This window comes from Tenrec ecaudatus, chromosome 1 (genome assembly GCF_050624435.1).
Source record: "Tenrec ecaudatus isolate mTenEca1 chromosome 1, mTenEca1.hap1, whole genome shotgun sequence".
In the NCBI taxonomy this organism is placed as follows: Eukaryota; Metazoa; Chordata; class Mammalia; order Afrosoricida; family Tenrecidae; genus Tenrec; species Tenrec ecaudatus.
Genome location: NC_134530.1, coordinates 13,781,071 through 13,804,989, shown reverse-complemented (window position 1 = coordinate 13,804,989; position 23,919 = coordinate 13,781,071). Strand labels below are relative to the sequence as shown.

At 46.2% G+C, this 23,919-nt stretch overlaps 1 long non-coding RNA gene across 1 annotated transcript; it reads left to right on the top strand.

The window, feature by feature from the left end:
• The first annotated feature begins 3,614 nt into the window (after nucleotides 1-3,614).
• Nucleotides 3,615-19,099, top strand: LOC142445775 (uncharacterized). The gene is made up of 2 exons (XR_012784033.1): nucleotides 3,615-4,692; nucleotides 14,246-19,099. It is a non-coding gene; the product is annotated as an uncharacterized LOC142445775 (long non-coding RNA).
• Nucleotides 19,100-23,919: the final 4,820 nt, after the last annotated feature.

Sequence of the window (23,919 nt, the reverse complement as noted above, 5' to 3'; positions counted from 1 at the left end):
ACAGTTGAAATGTCTATAGATTTGTGGCAGCCATGTGTGGCCTGTGGAATGAAAAGTGCAAAGTAAACAATATAAAAAGAGAGTGTGTAAGGTGAAGGATGACTTCATCCAAAGAATTTACGATTTTCCTTTGGTTCCTAGGAGGTAACTTCTATATCAATAATTCCCAAGTTATTAATATTCCTGTTGTGTTACTGAGGTAACTCAGGATATGGATTCAGAAGACTCACCAGTGATATGATATGAGTTCAGCTTCCATGGTGGAGGGCTGGAGATGGAGTTCAACAGAGGACAATACTGGGGACACATAGTGGGGAGGTAGTGCAGTCTGAACCCCCATAGCAGGGCAAACCAAGAAGGGATTATAACATCATCAGGAGCAAAGCCTATCCTCAAAACCCCTAAAGAGCCCCCAAAATAGACTTCAGGCTAGGAGGAGTCACTCCCAGAATTCCCCCAGGATCAGTGGGGAGATCTGGAATTGTGTGGTTTTTCTTCTTTTTTTCCTTTTCTTTTTTTCAATTGTTTGTTTTCTATTTGTTTGGTCTATGCCATTGTTGATATGCCTACTTACATAAGACAGGCATGGGAAGCAAATCAAGGAGAAAGCAATGGAACCAACAGTCCCACGGGGACTTGGGGGAGAAGGGGGTGAGGGATGGGTGAAGTGGGCAAACAATGCCACAAGCCAGGGAACAACTAGGGAATTAAAATCTGTAACGAGGAGGATATAGAGATCCCTGGAGGTGCTGGTGCAACACCAATCTAGCTGAGAGGAAGTCCTATGAGACAAAAGTAGGGTGAGCATGATGGTGGGGTGGAAGGAAGGTAAAAGGAGACAGGAATTATCTAGGAATCAAAGTTATGGATAGAGGTATACGCATAGGTGTGTCCATATGCAAATACATTAATCCATAACAATAGAGGTTTTGGTCTATGTACATATATTTATATGGTAATACACTGAGGTCGTGGATGAACTTCGGGTCTCTGCTCATACCCTCCCTCAATACAAGAACACTTTATGCTAACAAATTAGCAATCTGAGATGTTGACCCTCCTGGTACAATTGCTGAAGACAAAATGGGTGCATAAGGAAATGTGTGAAGAAGGTGGATGGTGCCTACCATTAAAAAATATATAGCATCTGGGGTCTCAAAGGCTTGAAGCGAAACAAGTGGCCATCCAACAGAGAAACAAGTCCACGTGAAGAAGCACACCAACCTGTGCAATCATGAGGTGTTATTGGGACTGGAAAATGCATCTGAAGACCCTATGGTTGAGAACGAGGGGTTTGGAGAAGAGACCAAAAGACCATCTGTAGACAATGGAACATCCCCCCCCAGAGGGGACACAGGGAAGGGATGAGTCAACTAGGGCTCAGGAAACCAATGATGAAACACAATATTCCTCTGGTTCCTTGAGGCTTCCTCACCCCCAAGTACCATGACCCCAGTGATACCTCTCACGTCGGACTAGACTGGAGCATGTACACAGGTAGAGATAAGATTAAGAACTCATGGCACATGCAACCCAGGAGCAGGAATGGGAATATCGAAACCAGAAGGGTAAGGAGAGGAAGGGGGAACCAATCATAATGATTGACACATATCCACACACCCCCTCTAGGGGGGAGAATAACAGAGACCATCGAGGAAGGGAGACAGCAGTTGGTGTATGATATGAAAATAATAATTTATAATCTATCAAGAGGTTCCAAGGGGGGCGGAGGGAGGGCGAAAAAGGAGTTGATACCAAGTACTCAATAGAAAGTAATTGTCTAGAAAAGAATGATGGCAATGTATGTATAAATATGCTTCATACAATTAATGTATGGATTGTAATAAGAGTTGTAACAGCCCTCAATAAAATGATTTTTTTTTTAAAAGAGTTAATGCACATTGGGAAAAAAGTCATGGTAATTTTTTTTTTACCTTTTGCATGCAAGAAATGAACAGTGAATAAGGAAAGACGGGCATTGGATTATGGCATTGGTGACTGTGGCAGTTACACAATCTCCTGTGAAATAGAGCGAAGGGGTGGAGTCTAGCCTGTCCATCAGATCTTAGCTAGTGATGCCTCTGTGTGGGCCTGGCCTTCTGGGATTCTGGGAACTCCTGTCTTCCTCCCTGGAGGAGGGACAAACACTCTGTCTGCTTCACATTCTGTTGCCAAGCCATGTGAAACTAGGCTGATGGCAGCCAGAGCCCTGGTACTGGAAGAGCCACATGGAGAGCCTCACCAGCGCTGAGATGCTTCCACAAGACTTTTCACCCATCTTCCTGCTTTCGGCATCATTGCATGTGCGCCACGAGTCTAGAAGAATTTGTGGACTAGTAACAGACATAAGGGCTAATATCAAACTTATGGACTTGAACTGGAATGGGCTGGGATGTTTTCTAATGTAAATTACTCTTGGATATAAAATTGTCTCTTACATACATTTGAGTGTCTCTGGATTTATTTCTAAACCTAGACTAACACAGTGATGAATATTGAAAGTATCATGGACTTCCAAAAGAACCAACACATCTGTCTTGGAAGAAGTGTGGCCAGAGAATTCCTTGGAGACAAGGATGACAAGGCTTCATCTTACATCCCTTGGACATATTGCCAGGAGAGACCAGTCCTTGGAGAAGGTCATCATGCTTGGTCAAGTGGAGCAACAGGGAAATCGAGGAAGGCATTGGATGAGATGGATGGACAGTGGCTGCAACGATCAGCTCAAACATAAGAACAATTGGGAGGATGCTGCAGGACTGGCTGGTCTTTCATTCTGTTGTGCACTAGGTGGCTGACTGGGGACTGACTCAACAGCACCCGACCACAGCAATAAGCCAGAAGGAGCAACAAATCTGTCTGGGAAGAAGTATAGCGAGAATACGTCTTGGAGAAGAGGACGAAAATAATACTTTATACATTTTCAAGAGTTTTTGAGGAAGGTGGGCGGGGAGGGAGGGAAAAATATGAGTTGATACCAGTGGATCAAATGAAAGTGTTTTCAGTATGTACAAATGTAGAAGTGTGCTTGACGTAAAGGATGTGTGTATGGATTGTGATAAGAGTTGTGTGAGCCCCCAATACAATGATTTTTAAAAAGAGAAAGGACAATAAGACTTTGTCTCACATATGTTGGACATATTATCGTGTCCCTCAAATTTACCAAGTATGATGTCCTTCCCCAGGGACTGGTCTCTCCTGACACTATGCCCAAGGCATGTAAGACAGATCTCACCATCCTTGCCCCTATGGGCACCCTGGATTACTTCTTTCAAAACAGACAGATTGGACTTTTGCTTCATGCGTGGTCCTTTCAATATTCTCCAATACCACAATTCAAACGCATTGATTCTCCTTCTGTCTTCTTTATCCAGTGTCCAACTTTCACATGCCCATGAAGCCATTGAAAACTCCATAGCTTGGGTCCGGGTCACCTTAGTCCTCAAAGTAACACCCTTGCTTTCCAATACTCTAAAGAAGTCTTCTGCAGCAGATTTACCTAATTCAAAATCACCTTTTGCTCTCTTTGGCAGCTGCTTCCATAGGCATTGATTGTGGATCCAAGCAAGACAAAATCCTCGACCACTTCCAACTTTTCCTCCCTTTATCCTGAAGTTACCTGTTGGTCCAGTGGTGAGGACGTTGGTCTTCTTGACAATGAAGCTGCAAATCCTTGATCTTCATCAGCAAGTGCTTCAAGTCCTCCTCCCTTTCAAGCGGGGTTATGTTATGGGTATATCCCAGGTTGTTAATAAGCCTTCCTCCAATCCTGATGCCATGGAGCTATTGGAGATCATGAAATGGCTGGGGAAGACAAAGACAGGAGGTTCTCACAATCCCCACAATGACTCTTAATAGACTCTTCAGGCTTGGGTCTGAGACAAGAGCACAGCATGCAGTCCGGGGTGCTGGGGCACTGGGATGCACATTCCTAAAAAGAGACTACAGAGGACCGGCCTCTGGAAAGCCAGCCTGTGGTGGGATATAAGATCTACGTTTTGCCTGGCCTTTTAGACCAGCTAAGGGCCCCAGAATAATGTTCCCAAGTAGTCCCCTTTGGTAAATACACTATCTCTGCTCAAGACTTTTCCATGACACCCTTCTGAGTTTTGTTTCTCTCCTGAAATCTCTTGGGAGCGGCACACGAACCCAGGCGCGGAGAGGCTTGACACGCTGAGCCCTCTCCGGGTAGCACTGCAAGCGTGACCTCAGGCAGAGCCATCACGCTGACGACGGCGCAGGAGTGGTCAGTGTGTCCTTTTGCCCTACCTAGAGGTCTGAGGCAGCAACAACTGGCGACCACCTAGCAGCCACCAGAATTGACTGGGAAGCAAGTGGAAGCCATGCACGGCCACGAGGTGGCGCTAGGCGCTCGGGCTCCGAGGGTTCCCGCCAGCGGAAGCGGAAGTGCGCGCTCGCGTCCCCGCGCCCGCCGGGTCTGAGGGGACTTCCTGGTCTGGTGGCCCTGTCCCGGCGTGTCGCTGACCCGCTCCGGCCGACCGCAGCCGTCCTGGTCTCCCTGCCCTCCCCGGGTGGCCCCGCAGCCGCGCGATCTCCCGGCGCCGCGCCACCGGCAGCCCTCGCGCCGCCCTCGCGCCCACCTGGTCTGCAGCCCGCGCCCGCCCGTCGGGTCCGCAGCCCGTGTCCGCGCGGCCTTCGGAGGCACCGTGACGGCTCCCGGTGCCTTGACAGGTAACACCGCGTGGTCCGCGTCCCCGGGAGTGGGTGAAAGTGCAAAGTCAGGGACCTCCCAGCGCCCCTGAGTCGTTGACCTGGACCTGAGCGGACATTCCCCCCCTCGAGGCTGAAGCCCCTGTCCTCCTGCTCCCCTGGATTTTGGTGTTTAATTGAGACAAGACTTTGGTTCATTCTTGGGTCTCGGCCCCATTGTACGTTGGAGAGACAAGAACGACTCAACTCCCCAAAGGGACTGCTGTAAAAGTTTACTAAAAGTTTTGCATGCCTTTGCAGGGAGCAGCTCTCCTTCGGGATGTGGGACATAGCCTAAGCAAAGCCATTTTGTTTTTAAAAGACATACAAACAGGGGGGCGGTGGGATACTTCCCGTAAGTGACTCTGGTGCTTGGGGAATCGAAACTTAGAAAGTAACATTTGGGATTTTCGGATGAAGTCCCGGGAATGTTCAGGACATTGTGATCAGGAGCTTACTGATGAGGTTCTGAAATGTTCAGCTAAAGGCTGACCACAAGGTTTGGTGCTGTTTGCAAACAGGGTACAAAGGAACAGCCTGACTGATGTTTTTATACCTTCATACAGGGGAGCAGGTGTCACTGTGCAAGCAGGCAGTTACAGAAGCAGATCTTGCGGTTCCCCCTTATCCGTAAGCTTCTGATCACAACACCCTCGTGGTCCCACTGTGGTCAAGCAAGCGCTGCAAAGTTTCAATTTCCCAAGTAGCTGTATCAATTTACAGGGACTTGCCTGCACTGAGTTTGCATTGTTAAAATATAAGGTGGCCGTACTTAGGCTACGTCTCACATTATAACAAGAAGCAAGTTTACAGGGAAGAATAGAATGGTGTGCAATGCAGAGAAGTATTTTAAAGTGGGGAGTTGGAAATGTACGTGCACATAGGGCCGTGTGTACCCCAATTTCCTGAGTAAGAGGCGGCGCGTTTAGAAACATTTCTTCGGCTGTAAGGCAGGTATGACATCACGATTGTGTGAGCCGCGGTTGGACCCACCCTAATGGGTGGGCTGTAAGGTGTAATGTGACCGACCAGTGTTCGACCATGCCGATCCACAGAGATCTCACTGGATGCAGGCAAGTCAGCCACAAAGGTGGCTCCCAAGGGGCCACACTTCTTAGTAGGTTGAAAGCTTCTTGGAGCAAAATCCATGTATATTCATTCCCACTGTCAGAACAGCCAGTAAGAATACTCAGGGCAAAGTGGGTAGCATGGGAGCGAAGGGAACTCATCCATAATCCTTAAACAGACCCACAGGGCCCACTGCAGGATAGTGCTGCAAAGTATACTTCATCCTTTATAGTCACTATGTTAGAAAGTGCTCTTTAAATAAATGGCCACATATTACAGAGTCACGATGTACAGAGTGATTTTGAACATGAAGTTAAGTTGATGAGTTAGGAATGTGCCAGGCATCTGTATATATGAATGGAGACTATATCTTTTTAAAGCTAAATGTAACACTGATGTAGCATAAAGATCACACTCTGCCCTGGAGTCCTTTCGGGTTCATACTGACCCTATAGGACAGTGTTGATCTGCCCCGTTAGGATTCCCAGGCTATCCATCCTGAGAGCAGCAGAAGAAAGCCTCACCTTTCTCCCATGGAGCCGCTGGTGGGTTTGAACTGCGGACCTTGCTGTTAGTCGTAGCCCAGTGTGTAATCCACTGCACCACGAGGGCTCTTGGAATATAATATGTGTATATCAAACTTGTATATGTAGTCACAGTGGCTGAGTATGTCATTTCAAAACCTGTCTAAATTCAAGGATTAAAAAAAATACTAATAACATCAATGTCATTACCAAGTCTGTTTACTATTTCAACTTCACTGGAGTTTTTATTGTGTACCTAGTCCTTCCCTTGCTGCTGTCCATCCCCCCCTATCTCCCACCCACCTGCAAGATGACATCCCAGAAGCTCTGGAGGTGCTGTGGAGGAAGCATGGGCTGCTGTCCTCAGGTGTGCAGTTCAAATCCCACACCGCCATCCCTCTGCGGGAGAAGAAGAGTCTGTCTGCACCTGTAAGGACTGACAGTCTTGGAAACACTCTACAGGCTCCCTCTAAATGGACATCAATTTGGTGGCAGTGGTTGTTTTTTTTATATGACTGACAGAGTGAGCCAGATCCAATGATCTCAAGAGTATTTTCCTGCTAGTTGTCCCAGTGTGATTTCTTTCTCCAGGTTAGAATGGCCTTAGGGTCACACTGTGGCTTAGAATTGACTCCATGACATTCCATCCTTAAAATACCCATTCATCTTCCGAAATCAAAAGCCCACTCTTGTAGAGTCCAGAACAACACCCCCACCCCCCACTCCCCACCCCCCGCTCCCCTGAGCTTTTAGGACAGAATAAAACCGCTCCATAAAGTTTCTGAGGTTGTGAATGGACACAAGGGGACAGACAGCCTCATTTCTCTCCTGTTGAGCCACTCTGGGGTTTGAGCCTCTGGGGCAGCCTGATGCTTCTTCATCCCCTACCCGCCACAGCTCCTTCCCGATGTTGTCTACATTTCTCTCTTGTTTTCAGACCAAGGAGCTAAGGTTCCTTTGTACTTTTCATTGTGTTGCCATAGATGTGTATGTGTTAAAATGCATATAACAAAACATTGAATGATTTGAACCATTTTTACATTTAAGATTCAGTACCATTAATTACTCTGACCAGGTATGAAAACATCACATCTCAGTTTCTAAGTTTTTCCATCACCTTTCCCAAGATTTTGGTGCCACGTAAGCATCGGTTTCCCCTTCCTTCCAGTGGACTCTGGTAATCATTTGGCCTATATACATTTACCACCTCCAGATATTCCATTCAAATGCGTCAGACAATATTTGTCCTTCCAGATCTAATCTATTTCACTTAGCATAGTGTGTTCAAGGTTGATCCATGTGATAGCATTTATCAAAACTAATGTTACTAGGTAATATTCCATTTATGGATGTATAGTACATTTTATTTATCCATTTGCCTGTGGATAGATATTTGGGTTGTTTCTAACCTTTGACAGTTTTGAACATTGCTATAAAAGTACCTGTTCGCATCCTTCCTTTCAAGCCTGCTTGATTTATACTTAGGGGTGAAACGTATGGGTCATGTGTGAATTACATGTTTAACTTTTAAGACCCACCAACCAAACTGTTTTCCTCAGAGAGTGTACCATTTTACAATCCTACCAACAGTTTTCCCACATTCTTCCTGAGTCTTTTTGTTGTTGGTTTTCAAAATAATTTTATTGGGGGCTCATGCAACTCTTTTTTCTTTTTTAAACATTAGGGACTCATACAACTCTTATCACAATCCATACATACATCAATTGTATAAAGCACATCTGTGCATTCTTTGCCTTCATCATTTTCAAAGCATTTGCTCTCCACTTAAGCCCTTTGCTTCAAGTCCTCTTTTTTCCCCTCCCTCTCCTCTCCCCACTCCCTCATGAGCCTTTGATAATTTATAAATTATTACTTTGTCCTAATTTGCCATGTCCGGCATCTCCCGTTACGCTCTTTTCTGTTGTCCGTCCCCAGGGAGGAGGTCACATGTAGATCCTTGTAATTGGTTCCCTCTTTCCAACCCACTCACCCTCTACCCTCCCAGTCTTTCCTCTCACATCCCTGGTCCTGAAGGTATCATCCTCCTTGGATTCCCTGTGCCTCCAGCTCCTATCTGCACCAGTGTACAACCTCTGCTCTTTCCAGACTTGCAAGGTAGAATTCGGATCATGGTAGTTGGAGGGGAGGAAGTATTTAGGAACTGGAGGAAAGCTGTATTCTTTGTCGGTGTTACATCGCACTCCGACTGACTCATTTCCTCCCCTAGACCCCTCTGCCAGGGGATCTCCAGTGGTCAACAAATGGGCTTTGGGTCCCCACTGTGCACTTCCCCCTTCATTCACTATGGTAAGATTTTTTTTTTTCTGATGATGCCTCATATCTGATCCCTTCGACACCTCATGATCGCACAGGCTGGTGTGCTTCTTCCATGTGGGCTTTATTGCTTCTGAGCTACATGGCTGCTTGTTCACCTTCAAGCCTTTAAGACCCCAGACACTATCTCGGCGATCATGTCATGGAGTTGTGCACCCAATGATAGGATTTTTTGTTCTTTGATGCCTGATAACTGATCCCTTTGGAAACATGTGATCACACAGGATGGTGTGCTTCTTCCATGTGGGCTTTATTGCTTCTGAGCTAGATGGCCACTTGTTGATCTTTAAGCCTTTAAGACCCCCAGACGCTATGTCTTTTGATAGTCGGGCACTATCAGCTTTCTTCACCACATTTGCTTGTTCACCTGCTTTGGCTTCAGCGGTTGTGTCGGGAGGGTGAGCATCATAGAATGCCAATTTAATAGAAGAAAGTATTCATGCATTGAGGGAGTGCGTGAGTAGAGACCCTAGGTCCTTCTGCCACCTTAATACTAAACCTATAAACAAAGGCACATAGATCTATTTCCCCATCCTCATATATATGTTTGCATATGTACATGTCTTTGTCTAGACCTCTATAAGTGCCCTTTGCCTCCTAGCTCTGTATTCTATTTTACTTGACTTTCCTCCTGCAGCTCATGCAACTCTTTTTTTAAGGACTTTATTTATTTATTTATAAAATATTTTATTGGGCGTTCTTACATATATCATAACATTCCATCAATCACATAAAACAGTATTGTACAATTGCTACCACAGTCGGTTTCAAAACATTTTCTTTCTTTTTTTTCATAGATGGCATATAATATTTTAAAAATACCATTAAACAATGTATTATTTAAGGTTAAGTATAATATAAGGGGATTTTTTTAATCATAGCAAAAAAATGGATTAAAAGATAATGGCATCTTCCCACTTTCCCCCACTTATTTTTTTTAAATTAGGGACTCATACACCACCCATCTCGATCCATACATACATCAATTGTGTGAAGTACATTTGTACATTCATTGCCCTCATCATTCTCAAAACTTTTGCTCTCCACCGAAGCCCCTGGAATCAGGTCCTCATTTTTAACCCTCCCTTCTCACTCCCTGCTCCCTCATGAACCCCTGATGATTTATAAATTGTTATTTTGTCATATCTGGCTCTATCCCACGTCTCCCTTCCCCCACTTTTCTATTGTATGCACCCCAGGGAAGAGGTCAAATGGAGGTCCTTGAAGTAGGTTCCCCCTTTCCATCCCACCCTCCCTATACCCTCCCAGTATCATCACTCGCTCCACTGGTCCTGAGGGAATCATCCGCCCTGGCTTCCCTGTGTTTCCAGTTCTCATCTGTACCAGTGTACCTCCTCTGGTCTAGTCAGACTTGCAAGGTAGGATTTGGATCATGACAGTGGGAGGGGGGGTGGGAAGGAAGCATTTAGGAACTAGAGGAAAGTTGTATTTTTGATCGTTGCTATGTTGCACCCTGTCTTGTCTCCTCCCCAAGACCCTTCTGTAAGGGGATGTCCAGTGGCCTACAAATGGGTTTTGAGTCTCACTCCGCACTCCCCCACTCATTCACTATGGTAAGATTTTTATTCTGATGATGCCTGATACCTGATCCCTTGACACCTTGTGATTGCACAGGCTAGTGTACTTCTTCCATGTGGGCTTTGTTGCTTCTGAGCTAGATGGCTGCTTGTTTACATTCAAGCCTTTTAAGACCCCAGATGCTATATCTTTTGATAGCCGGGCACCATCAGCTTTCTTCACCACACTTGCTTATGCACCCATTTGTCTTCAGCGATCATATCAGGGAGGTGAGCACAAAATGATACTATTTTTTTTCTTTGATGCCTGATAACTGATCGCTTCAGCACCTCTTGGCCACACAGGCTGGTGTGCTTCTTCCATGTGGGCTTTATTGCTTCTTTGTCAGATGGCTGCTTGTTTACCTTTAGGCCTTTAAGACCCCGGAAGCTATCTCTTTTGATAGCCGGGCACCATCAACTTTCTTCACCAAATTTAGTTGTTCACCCACTTTGTCTTCAGCGGTTGTCGGGAAGGTGAGCATCATAGAATGCCAATTTAATAGAAGAAAGTATTCTTGCATTGAGGGTGTACTTGAGTGGAGGTCCAAGTCCCTCTGCTGCCTTAATACTAACCTTATTAATATATGCACATAGATCTATTTCCCCATCCTCATGTACAAATATATTTGCATATGTATATGTCTTTATCTAGACCTCTATAAATGCCCTCTGCCTCCCCTCTTTTTCCTCTATTTCCTTTGACTTCCCTCCTCTCCCACTATCATGCTCAGTCCCCACCAGGGTTTCAGCAATTCCTCTGTTATGTTGCCCTTCATAATGCCCAACCAGGCCTCTCACACCCTTCTCATGCCCAATTTGGATTGCTTGTTGTTCCCTTGTCCCTGGGTTTATTAACACCACTACCTTTCCCCCCACCTCCCCGTCTCCCATGTCCCCACGGAACTATCGGTCCCGTTGTTTTCTCCTCCAATTATTCATCCAGCCTATCTTATTGAGACAGACCTGTGGAGATAGTAACATGCACAATAACAAGACAGAGCACAACCAAGCAACAATATACAACATGACAACAACAAACCAATGAGAAAAGCAAAACAAAACACAAGGAAGAAAAGCTTGTAGTTAGTTCAAGGATTGTTTGTTGGCCTTTAGGAGTGTTTTCTAGTCCAGGCAGTTGGGGCCCTGGCCCCAAAGTCCACCTTCAGCTTTCCCTGGTGACCTCGCCACTCCATTCCCTTGCTGTTCTGTTGCACCCCCTTAATGTTTTGCCTCGGTGTGGCAGATACGATCGGGTGCAATTCCCTCACTGTGTCTCCAGTGTTGTCACCTGTAGGGCTATGGGTCGGTCTGTGAGGGACGTCGTGTCTCATAGTGGGGCCGGCCATGTGGTCTTCTCTGACGACTGGCTGTTCTAATTGGGAGCATCGACCTCCTGGCCTGGTGAGCCATGATGTTCTCCATTCTCTCTTCCTCCCAGATATGTCCCTCTTCCAGAGCTGTAGATTCAGTGCCGTCCTTTGATATAAATTCTTCTGAGGGGAGGGGCAGATGTCCCCTTAATAGTTGGGGTTGGGGCCGGGCCCCCAGACCTCTTCACTGGTTCCCTACTCCACGCCGGCATGTTGCATTCACATCTTGGAGCATCGGGATGAAGTCTGGTCCCTCTTTCCCTGTGGAGACACAAACAATACCCTCCCCTTGGGTGGGTTAGTACCCTGTGCCCCCGCTACCCTTTTCTTTTTTATTATTATTTTTTCCTTTCCCCACCTCCTTTTTTAGTTATCTACCATGTGTGTCCCTGTATGTGCTCTGGTCCTCGCCATATTACCTGGTCCTCACCCCAGGGATATTTGTATACTGTCCCTTTTCCTCTATGTCCCATTTGCCTTTTTTTTTTAAGCTTACTTCAGCAGCCTTTCAAGTATATTTATATTTAAGTCAATGCTATCTTGAAGGCTGTTTTCTCTCTTTTGCTCTCTGGGTGAGGTTGTTCTATGTGGTGGTCTCTTATTTATGCTTGGTGAGTGTTGTTCTTCTGCCCATACTGGGTCGGGAAGGATCTTTTGTAGGGCTGGGTTTCTTCTAATGTATTCTTTGAGTTTTTTCCTTATCTGGGAAGACTCTTACTTCTCTGTCTATCTTGATCAATAGTTTGGCTGGGTATAGTATTCTTGGGTTTGCATTGTTTTCCTTTAATTTTTTGAATATGTTACTACACTCTCTTCTCTTCTTCATAGTTTCTGCTGATAGGTCTGAGCATATTCTTATTTGGGAACCTTCATATGTGATTGCTTGTTTTTCCTTAGCTGCTCTCATGACTTTTTTTCCTTTTCCTCAAAGTTGGATAATTTAACTATTATGTGCCTTGGTGATTTCTTGGGGTCCCGTCTTGCTGGGGTTCTTTCAGCTTCCTGAATGGTTGCCTGGTTTTCATTCACTAAGGTGGGGAAGCTTTCCTCCAATAATTCTCTTACTATTGTTGCAGATGACTTCTTTATTGTCTTCCTCCGGTAAGCCTATAATTCTAATGTTGTTCCACTTCATAGCATCAGACATAGCTCTTAAGTTTTCTTCAGCTTCTCTGATGATCTTATTAGATTTTTGTTCGCGTTTGTTAAAGTCTGCTTGGCTGCCCTCCAAGTCACTGATGCGGTTCTCTGATTCCTCCAGTCGCTTCTCAAGGTCCATGAATGTACTACTGGTTTTTGTTATCTCTCCCTAAGCTCCTGTATTTCTCTTTGATTTATGGCTTTTACCTCTTCTATCATTTCATCCTTTTTCTGTATTGTTTCCCTCATATCCTGTATGACTCCAAGTAGCATTCTGAAAATTTCTTTCTGTGGCAGCTCAATGTCTGCTTCTTCTATGCATGGCATTATGTTCAGGACATCTTCTGCCATTGCCTTTTGTTTCTTCCATTTTTTCGTTGAGGTCGTTGGAGCTGGTGGCTGTTTGCGTTGCGTTGTTTTAGATGAGCCAGGTGCCATTTTCCAGGGAGTCGAAGAGCACTGACTCTCTCTGGGGGACTTGCAGGAGTACTTCTTCAAACTGCCTATAGCTTATTTCACTATGTAAGTATCCTACTACTTTATCTTCTTGTGGCTTCTCTCTCAGGGGAGGACCCAGAAGGGTTGCCTGCTTTGGTGTTGCGGAGGTTGGGCAGAGGTTCCTGCTGCAGCTTGGAGCATGGTGGAGTTTACCTAGCTGTGTATGGCACAGGTATAAATGCCCTAGGCTAAGGGGAGTGGTCTGGAGATTAGCAGTAGAATGTGAGAGACCAAGAAAGAGGCAAAGAGGGACAAAAAAGTTAAAAAGAAAGCCTGATGAACCTGAGGGTTTTATGGATTGATTGATTGTCTCCCTGGCCAGCTAGAGTATACTCAAATGTAATTGTCTCTCACAGTCACTGGGTTGTAGCTCCTTGCTGTTTAAAGTGGACTCTTGTTGCAGCGGGTCTTTGTTAAACTAAAAGCTGCCAGGCCCTGTAGCTGAGTTCTGACATTCCTTAGCTAGCTTACTTATGCTGATTTTTGTTAACGGCTTCCCTTGGAGTTGAGCAACCAGACTTGGATTTGAGTTTTAAACCAATAATATATATTTCACCCCTTTTTTATTTTTGCTTGTGATGTGCTTGGATTTGGGGGCTGTCGAGCTGGCCCCCAGAGGGGGAGATCCAGCTTATTAGGGGGGTTGCTTCTTTCTCAGCCAATTGGAACTAAATTTGCTCCCTGGACTCCCAACTTTCCACTTATATTCTCCCACACCGTGATCTTCCTAAGGTAATACTATATTTTTTCTTTTAGTCTAAATTATGGCTACCCGCCACCACTCCCCTGGCTGTGGAGTCAAGGCAGCCAACCACGCGGAGAGCTCCCGAGAGAGGTTCTCCTCGTGTCTGGGATTCTGGCCCCTCTCCACCGTCTGTTTGCAGAGATCGCTGCTCACAGAAAGGGTGCAGCCTGTGCCTGCAGCCTCGCCAAAGCTAGAGCACTTTAAAGCATTCTTAGTTTGCTTTGTGAGTGGAAATCCCATACAAAAATGGGTTCAGGAGTAACCCTGGTACTCTAGTTCTAATTTCAGGACTCCACTGTTGTACATGAGCCGGACAAGAACAACTGAGGCGTGAGATCGAAAGAAATAAAAGGTTTATTAACAAAAAAGAAGAAGAGGAGGAGGAGAAGGAAGAAGAAGGAGGAGGAGGAGAAGAACCTGTGCAGGGACCGGCAGCCTGAAATGAAAAAAAACTTTGGCTCTACAGTCCCTCCTTCTTAGAGACTTGGGTTTCTTTTTGTTTTTGTTTTTTTACTTTTCTTTTTTCCCTAACCCTAAGAAACTTGGGTTTTTATAAGGTTCCATTAGATTGCTATACTGTGCAAGCAGACTGGGACAGAAGCAGAACTTGCGGTTAAACAGCTCAACGAGCAAGCAGACTAATCAGGCTGGTATAGAAGCAGACTTTACAGTTGCACAATCCTGGTACAGGATAGTCTTTTGCTGGTTTTAGGAACAAGGGGCTATTTGGTTGGGGTTTTTTTTTGAAAATGCTATAAGGCCTGAGGTTGCACTTTAGGACTAGTGCAGAATGATTGCTTAATATAAAATGGCTTTATTTAGGCTATTACATTTCCCCCTGTTTTTGTTACACCTGTGAATCTTCCAGGTGTGTCCCTTTATACGACTGTAGTGGTGGCTCACTCTGGGTTAATTGCTTGTAAGATTTGCTTAGCACTAACAACTTAACAGATTGTATTCGGTCCTGCACAACTGGACTAGCTTGTTGATGATGAGAGGTCCACAGGTTAGTGTCCGGTCTTGGTACAAAGGACTCCATTTTGAGTCTGACGCCTCCATCTTAGCTCTCAAGACTTACCCCTCACTGGCCTCCCCTCCCTTTGCTGAAACCGCAAATTCCTGGAACCAGATGTCCCCAGAGCCAGGATGTTCTTTGAAGATAAGTTTAATGACCGTTTCCCTTCTGAAACCCTTGTGTGGGCACGTCCTCACCTGTGCCTGCCAACAGGAGGTATAAAATGCCGCCAGAATTTTCCACTGCACAGCTTGAATAGCTCAATACCCTGAGTTGCTGAACCCACCCGCAAGCTTCCCAATAAAGCCTGCTTCTAAAACTTCGTTAATCGGGTCTTTGGTTCTGTTTCGTGTCCAAATAAACCTTATATTTGGTGCCAAAACCCGGGAGGGGGGGCGGCGTGTGGCTCCCCCCTTCTTTGGGGTTCCCCCTGAGAGCCCCCTCTCCCCAAAATCTCCAGGACCTTTAGGCGCGGCACTTGCCTTTAGCGCTCTGGCACGTTCAAAGCCAATCTTCGGCCGCCCTGGTGAGTCTCTCTCTCTCTGCCTCTCTCTCTCTCTCTCTTCCCCCCCTCCTCCCCACCCCTGGGCTTGGTTTCAGTTTCTTGAGCTCCGCAGGAGTCTTCCCGCCCTCCCGCCCGAGACACGGCAGCGCTGGGAATTCTCCTTCCATTGGCCCCAGGGGCCTTAGGGGAGTGATTGTTCTTGAGATGTCTTGCCAATCCCTCCCTCCGTCCTTCACTGCCGTCCCAGCCAGGACTCACTTGGGGACGCCTGGGTGCATCCTGTCTGGTTCTGCTCACCCAGAAACCGAAACCTTGTCTCTATTCACTTCCTCTCCCTCTTCCATGTGGCCTTTTGCCTATTGCGCTGGCATTTATTTTCTGACATTCCTACCGGTAACGGGACTGTTGGCATTAGGCCAAGCGGCAACTGCTCCCTCAGACTGGACTAACCCTCAGAGGGTTAGCCTAGGTCTGTTTTACTTGGCCGTGTGTTTCCTATTCGCACTTCTACAGTGCCTGTAAACGTTATCTCTATCCTCTCCTCCCTTCTACCCTCACCATGGGATCAGGACAGTCTAAAATTGACCCGTTGACTCCAGTGGGCTGACTGTCTCTTAAAGAATTTCTCCAACCTGGGGTATACTCAGACCTTGCGAAAGAAAAAACTTGTTTTTCTCTCCCAAGTTGCTTGGCCCCAGTACCAGCTTGACAACCAGTCACATTGGCCTCCGACTGGCAATTTTGATTTCAACGTTCTATAGGACCTGGACAATTTCTGCAGGAGAACTGGATGGATCGAAGCCTTTCTCATCTCTGAAAGTGCAAGCATAGTTGCCGCTCACCTTCTCCAAGACATCATTCCTCGCTTTGGCCAGCATGCTTCAATCCAGTCGGACAACGGCCTAGCCTTTATATCTAAGGTACAACAGGCAGTTAGCGCCTCACTGGGCATCTGCTGGAAACTCCACTCAGCCTACCATCCCCAATCGTCTGGTAAGGTCAAGCGAGCTAACGGTCTCATAAAACAACAGCTTACCAAACTCTCCCTAGAACTGCGACTTTCTTGGCCTCAACTATTACCCTTCGCTCTTACTCGCCTGAGTGCGGCCTCCCAGGAGCCGTCCGGCCTCAGTCTGTTTGAAATACTCTATGGATGACCCTTCCTTTTCTCTCTCCTTCCTACAACTGATTGCCCTCCGCTAGCTTCGTACCTCCCATACTTGTCCTTACTCCGCAACCTTCTTAGACAACACGCCAACTTCGCTATCCCCGAACCCTCTCTGACCTCTGCTGATCCTGGAGATGTTGTGTTAATCAAATCCCTATCACCTAAACCTTTAGCACCCCGGTGGGAAGGCCCCTACACTGTCATACTTACTAATCCCTCAGCAATCAAGGTACTTGGAATAGATTCCTGGGTACATCTGTCCCGAGTCAAGATAGCAGTAAAACCTGACCATGAGCCCCAGTGGTCTGCTCAGTCTACTGGTCCTATGTCTCTCCGTCTCACTTGCCTCACCCAACCAGCCAGATAAACCTAGCATAACTTCCCCTTTCGCTTGGAGATTCTTTCTCACTGAAAATGTAACTAACCCCCAATATGGAAAACATCATTTACTCACAGGAGAAAGTTATCTCCTAGCCACTTCTGACTGCCCGGCCATCGGTTGCTCTGGCCCAGTTTACCTTAATTTCACTTCGTTCAAACAGGGTTCTAACTCCCCCAATGCGCACACTCTCCCAAAACCAACTTCCCCCATTATTTGTTTTCTACACGACCAAACCTCTTACCCCCCATGTGCACAAAAATGGGTAGAAGAAAACACAGGGTGTCCCTGGAAGGCCTGCAATATTCACCATGTTCGCCCCTACCCCATAACCAAATCCCACCAGTTCCATTGGTCAGGAACACAATTCACCTTAACCATTCCTGACCCGTGGGATGATAAGTGGACCAGCCCAGTCAAAGGAAGCTGGTATTTCTCCCCCCACAGCCCGTACCCCATATCTAAACTGTTCATATGGAGGTCGCTAGTACAGGTCCAATCCACTATCCACCATGATATTCAGATCCAAGAACATCAACTCACTAACCAAATTTCTAAACCTGAGTCTCCTTTCTCCTGGCTGACCCTGCTACAGCAGGGACTGGGCATCACCAACCTCACCGGACTAGGCAACCTTTCCACCTGCCTCATGTGTGCGGCCCTGGAACGCCCTCTAGTAGCAGTTCCGGCTCCTGCCCTGTCATTTTCACCCAGCATAACGACCACACAACCCATAACCATCCCCAATGTCCCTCTATACGTCCAACCAGAAAACACTCAAGTGCCCTTTTGCTACTCCAATGCATCTACACAGGCATGTAATACCACCCAAGTCCCCTCCGGGCCACTAACAGCCCCAGAAGGATTTTTCTTTTGGTGCAACCATACACTCACTAAGCATTTAAACATCAGTTCCACCTCTACCCTTTTGTGCCTGCCCGTCACTCTAGTTCCGCAGCTCACTATATACACCCCGGCTGAGTTCCAGGACAAATACCTCCAGGTATACAGTCGCCAAACTAAAAGAGCAGTTTTTCTCCCTGTAGTAGTAGGCCTCTCCTTAGCCTCATCTGCAGTTGCGGCAGGACTCAGTGATGGGGCCCTTTGACACTGTCCTCACAGCAGACAAACTAGCTGCCCGCTTCCAGCTGGCAGTCGATGCCTCTGCAGAGTCTCTAGCCTCCCTGCAAGGACAAATAACCTCTATTGCCAAGTTTCCTTACAGAACCGCCGCGCTTTAGACCTCATCCCAGCTGAAAAAGGAGGGACCTGCCTTTTCCTCCAAGAGGAATGCTGCTACTACATCAATGAGTTGGGAGTTGTGGAAACTAGAGTCCAGACTCTCAACAAGCTAAGCTGTGAGCTGCAAAACAGATTCAAAACAGACGGATCCTCTTCCTGGTGGAACTCTTCTTTGTACCCCCATCTTAGGACCCGTAATTTTAGTCACAATTTTGCTCTTAATTGCTCCTTGTCTCATCCAGCTCCTGCAAAGCTGACTCCGTGAAACCACCCGTATAGCAGTTCACCAGATGATGCTACAGCAATACCAACCTCTCCGCCCTGTGCCAGGCCGGAACTCCCAGTACTCTGCCTGAAAACCCCACTCCCCTGCTCTTCGCCCACTCCCAGCAGGAAGCAGTTACAGAAAAGATTGACTTCGTCCCTTTTCCCTATAAGGCAGAGTCTGGAATGTCTGGTCTTGGCACAAGAGACTCCATTTTGAGTCTGATGCCTCCATCTTAGCTCTCAAGACTTACCCCTCTCTGGCCTCCCCTCCCTTTTCTGAAACCGCAAATTCCTGGAACCAGATGTCTCCCCGGAGCCAGGATGTTCTTTGAAGATATGTTTACTCCACCCGTCCCTGATCTATAGATAAGTTTAACGATCGTTTCCCTTTTGAAACCCCTGTGTGCGCATGTCCTCCCCAGCTGTGCCTGCCAGCAGGGGGAATAAAAACGCCGCCAGAATTTTCCGCTGTGCAGCTTTAATAGCTCAATACCCTGAGTTGCTGAACCTGCCCACAAGCTTCCCAATAAAGCCTGCTTCTAAAACTTTGTTAATCGGGTCTCTGGTTCTGTTTCGTGTCCAAATAAACCTTATAGTTAGTTCTAGTAAAAGCAAGAGCAGTGGGCCAGCTAGACTGGACACTAAGGTGGTGAGCCAGGGTGACCAGTTGAACATTTGTTGAAACCATCCTTCTTGATTTTTTCTACATTTTTTCTCATTCATTAAGTTTTTCTGACGAGGGTTAGACTATCTTTAATTATTTCTGAATGATTGGCATAAAAACAACAAGTTTCTCCCAGGGCCATACATAAACCCCTTGCTTGAGGAATAGGAAGTCAATACCCCACCTATTTTGCAGTACTACTTCAGCTAAAGAGTTAAGAGACCTTTCTAAATAGCTGACAAAGAAAGAGTTTTCTGAGTCTTGTAAGTCATTATCAATTTGATGGCTAAGTATTTTAGTTTTCATTTCCTTGTATTAGGGCAGCTGTGCTCTTTGAGGTGGACCCAGCAATGCCTAAACCTATGAGCAGGGGAACTAGGATGGGTGCTTCTTCTTCTTTTTTTTTTTTTTAACCCATGAGTAAGTATTGAAATGCTGCCATCCAGCTTCCCCGGAGTACAAGTACACTTGGGGTAAAAGATGTACCAATATGCACAATTCAGACTTTTAGAGGCACGCAAGGTTAGGGAGAACAAACAGGGAGTGATTCTAATGGAGCAGGCACATGCCTGCAGGCGCAACCAATAGATATGGGTCTGTTGGGGGGATTACAGAAACAGTAGCACAATACTGACTATACTGGTGGGCTCTTGGGGATCCTTGATAACAGTGTCCTTCCCCTTATAAGCTTTTTTTTAGGGTACAGGTAGATTGTTTTCCAGCCTCTCTCTGTTGGCACATACTGCTGTAAGTTTTGGATGGTCTGCAGGACCTAAGTATAACTACCAAAATTAGGGTTGGGATGAGAAGAATATTACCTTGTGTTTACACATCTAAGAAAGATTACTTTGTGAACACACACACTTAAAGATATACAAAGTGATATACCCTATAAACCATATACAGAGATATAAGCAACTTAATCTACTTGAGAATAAAATTTTACAAAAATAAAATTACCTAAAATCAAGCCCACCATTGTACTTAAATATCCGGTTCCACTTCCCAGTTTAAGAAAAGACAATCCTGGTTGAATTTGCAATGCTTCCATAACTTCAGAATGAATGCATGGGGCTGCCATGCTTCCAGGCCAAGTCTTTGTAAGCATTGACTCTGTAGCCTTCCAAATAGTAATCTCCACGGTCAATACCTCTGAAGGCTTGTTCTACTCTTTCTGTGTGGATATACTGAGCTTCTTTTAAGTTTTCGATTAAGTTATCATCTTTTTCAGCAATCATAACTCCCCCCATTACTATATTCAAATCAAATCAAATTACAAATAAAATAAAATAAGCAGAAATGGCTTCAATAATGATGTGACTTGTTTTCCTCTCAATAATGCACTTGATGTCCAAAAAATACATTAATCCTGGTAAGGTCCAGTCCACCTTTGACGCAGACCCAATACAGAGAGGTCCAGGCTTTCCAGCTAGGGCTGGCCTATTGGCCAGATGGGGTACAGCCATTCTTGGAAGGTGGTGATGGTGTTCCACTAAGGCATTGTTGGTGCTGCAGATTTCTTGGACTGCCTGTATAGATTTTAAAAGTTCAGCGTTAGTAAGACAGGTTAACTGGTTTATACCTGTGGTTGGTAAGAGAGTAGGCGGCCAGCTATATAAAATTTCAAATAGTGTTAGATTTTTAAAGTAAGGAGTACACCGCGCCTGCAACAGGGTAAAAGGCAAAAGTCTGACCCAGTTTTCCCAGTTTCTGTCCATAATTTAGTTAAAGCTTTTTTTTTCTTTTAAGTTCTATTCATTCTCTCTACCTGTCCTGAGCTTTGAGGCTGGTAGGCACAGTGAAGTTTTTAATTAATGCATAATACTTTGCTAATAATTTTAGAAAGTTGAGCCACAAAGGCCAGGCCATTATCAGAGCCAATTTTTAAAAACATTTTATTAGGGGTTCCTACAACTCTTATCACAATCCATACATATACATACATCAATTGTATAAAGCACATCCGTACATTCTTTGCCCTAATCATTTTCAAAGCATTTGCTCTCCACTTAAGCCCTTTGCATCAGGTACTCTTTTTTTCCCTCCCTCCCCACTCCCCCCTCCCTCATGTGCCCTTGATAATTTATAGATTGTTATTTTGTCATATCTTGCCCTATCCGGATTCTCCCTCTCCCCCCCCTTCTCTGCCGTCCATCTCCCAGGGAGGAAGTCACAGGTGGATCCTTGTAATCAGTTCCCCCTTTTCTACCCATTCACCCTCCACTCTCCCAGCATCGCCCCTCACACCCCTGGTCCTGAAGGTATCGTCCACCCTGGATTCCCAGTGCCTCCAGCTCCCATATGCACCAGTGTACTACCATCAGAGCCAATTTGTAAGGGAATGCCAAACCTGGGAAGGATCTCAGTTAAAAGCAGTTTGCATACCACGGTGGCTATCTCTGCCTTGGTCGGGAACGCTTCTATCCATCCTGAAAAGGTGTCAACTAAGACTAACATATTTATAGCCATACAGTCCTGGTTTTACCTCAGTGTAGTCCACCTCCCAGTACTGGCCTGGGGAGTGGCCTCGCTCTCGATGCTGAGGTGGTGGGTGAAACTGGTGGGGACATTTACTTGGGCGCAAGTGATGCATTTTTCATCAGCTGCTTGAGTCCACTTTTGGAGGTTTGGAATTTTGTACCTTGTAGACAGATATTGGTACAGCTTGGTTCTCCCCAAATGAGTGGTTTTATGAAGATGGTTTACTAGTTCTTGCCCAACTGCTTCTGGGACTAGCCTGCGGTAGTGGTCAGGTAGGATTAGCCATCCATCTGGGTCTTTGACGCAGGCCAGCTGGGCTGCCTTTTCTGCTAGCCATTTGGCTAACTCAAGTTTAGATTCAGAATAGACAAGGTGAATAGGTATTTTAGGTTGGAGCAGAGTAGGCGGCTTCTTACCTTCGACTACGGCTACTGTCACTCCCAGGTTTTGAGCACCCACGGCTGCTTTCTTGGCCACTTGGTCAGACAGGTTTTCTTTAATTGCTTTTGAGTTTCCTTGGGTTTCCGTGCAGTTATGGATTGGTTCCTTGGCCAGCTTGTTAGGCCACATGGTTGCAGGGTTGAGAGTGGCTGTTTTGGAAAACTGGACACTGGGTGAGTTTAGCAACAGTACCTGGTATTAGAGCACGCAGGCATTTCTTATTCAGCGGTCAGGTGAGCTTCTTAGCAGGCTTTGCACCGAGTGTCCTCTGTGACAGTAATGTGCTGGCCCAGCGTGAGCTTTGACGCTTCCTTTACCAACATTGCAGTAGCTGCTATGGCCCACATGCATCCTGGCCAGCCAGCGGCTACCGGGTCCAGCTTTTTAATAGGTAGGCCACGGGTCTTCTCCACAGTCCCAGGTGCTGCGTAAGGACCCCCTTACCTTCTGCTACAAACAGTTTAAATGGCTTTTGCAGATCCGGATGAGCTAGGGCTGGGGCCGACAGAAGGGTCCTTTAAAAAAAATTTTTAAAGGCAGCTTCTTGCTCAGGAGTTTTCAGAACTTCCTGCCCCTCTTCCTTTTTGCTTTCATACAGTAGCTTGGTGATTTCTGCAAAACCAATGATTCACAGACGGCAGTACCCCACCGCGCCCAGGAATTCACGTTCCTCGCACTTTGTTTCTGGAAAAGGTATCTGCAAGACCGCATTGATCGGCTGGTAGATAACTTTCTTGGCCCGCCTGGAGCTGGCAACCCACATATGTGGCTGCTGTGACACATTGTTGGGCCTTTTTCTTTCTTTCCCAGGGCTTTTGGTCTTGTTCTTCCCGCTGGGCAGTCACCATGACTTTTGGCATCTGCCTTGTGGAGGTTACAGGTAGATCCTCCCTGTTATTAAAAACTTTTGGGGGCTATCTTTATTAACTTACTAAGATTTTTACTTTCAAACCCCTTAAGCTTTTGCAGCTTTTTTTAGATATTTGGGGCTGATTGTGTTACAAGCACTATATTTATGGCCTGCCGATTTTCAGGGGCCTCAGGGTCAATTGGGGTGTACAGCCTATAAGCCTCCATTAGGCGTCCAAGGAAAGTGGCTGGTGTTTCACCCGTAGCTCTCTGCACTGTCTCGCTTACCTTAGACACATTAGTGGGCTTTCTAGCAGCCCCCCAGAGGCCCTGCAACAGATATTGGCGGTACCTGGACAGGGCTTCCCTGCCTGCCCTGTGTATCATTGGGGTCCCATGCAGGACGCTGAGTGGGAAACAAGGCTTCTCACAGATGGGGGGCAGTTACTGGATGTCCCTCAGCCCCAAGCAGGACCTTATAGGCTTCCTGCTGGACTCTTTCTCGCTCCTCTGCAGTGAACAAGACCTGTAAAAGTTGCTGACAAACATCCCAGGTAGGTTGGTAGGTGTGGAAAACAGTTTGCAGTAAAGAGATTAAACCCTGGGGTTTATCAGAAAAAGATGGGTTTTGTTGCTTCCACTTGTAAAGATCACTAGTAGAGAAAGGAACATAAACCATAAAGGGGACTGCCTGACCTGCTCCTGGGGGTGCCTGATATCTGATCCCTTCAACACCTCATGATCACACAGGCTTGTGTGCTTCTTCCATATGGGCTGTTTTGCTTCTGAGCTAGATGGCTGCTTGTTTACATTCAAGCTTTTAAGACCCCAGATGTTATATTTCTTGATAGCCGGGCACCATCAGATTTCTTCGCCACATTTGCTTATGCATGCATTTGTTTTCAGCGATCGTATCATGGAGGTGTGCACCCAATGATA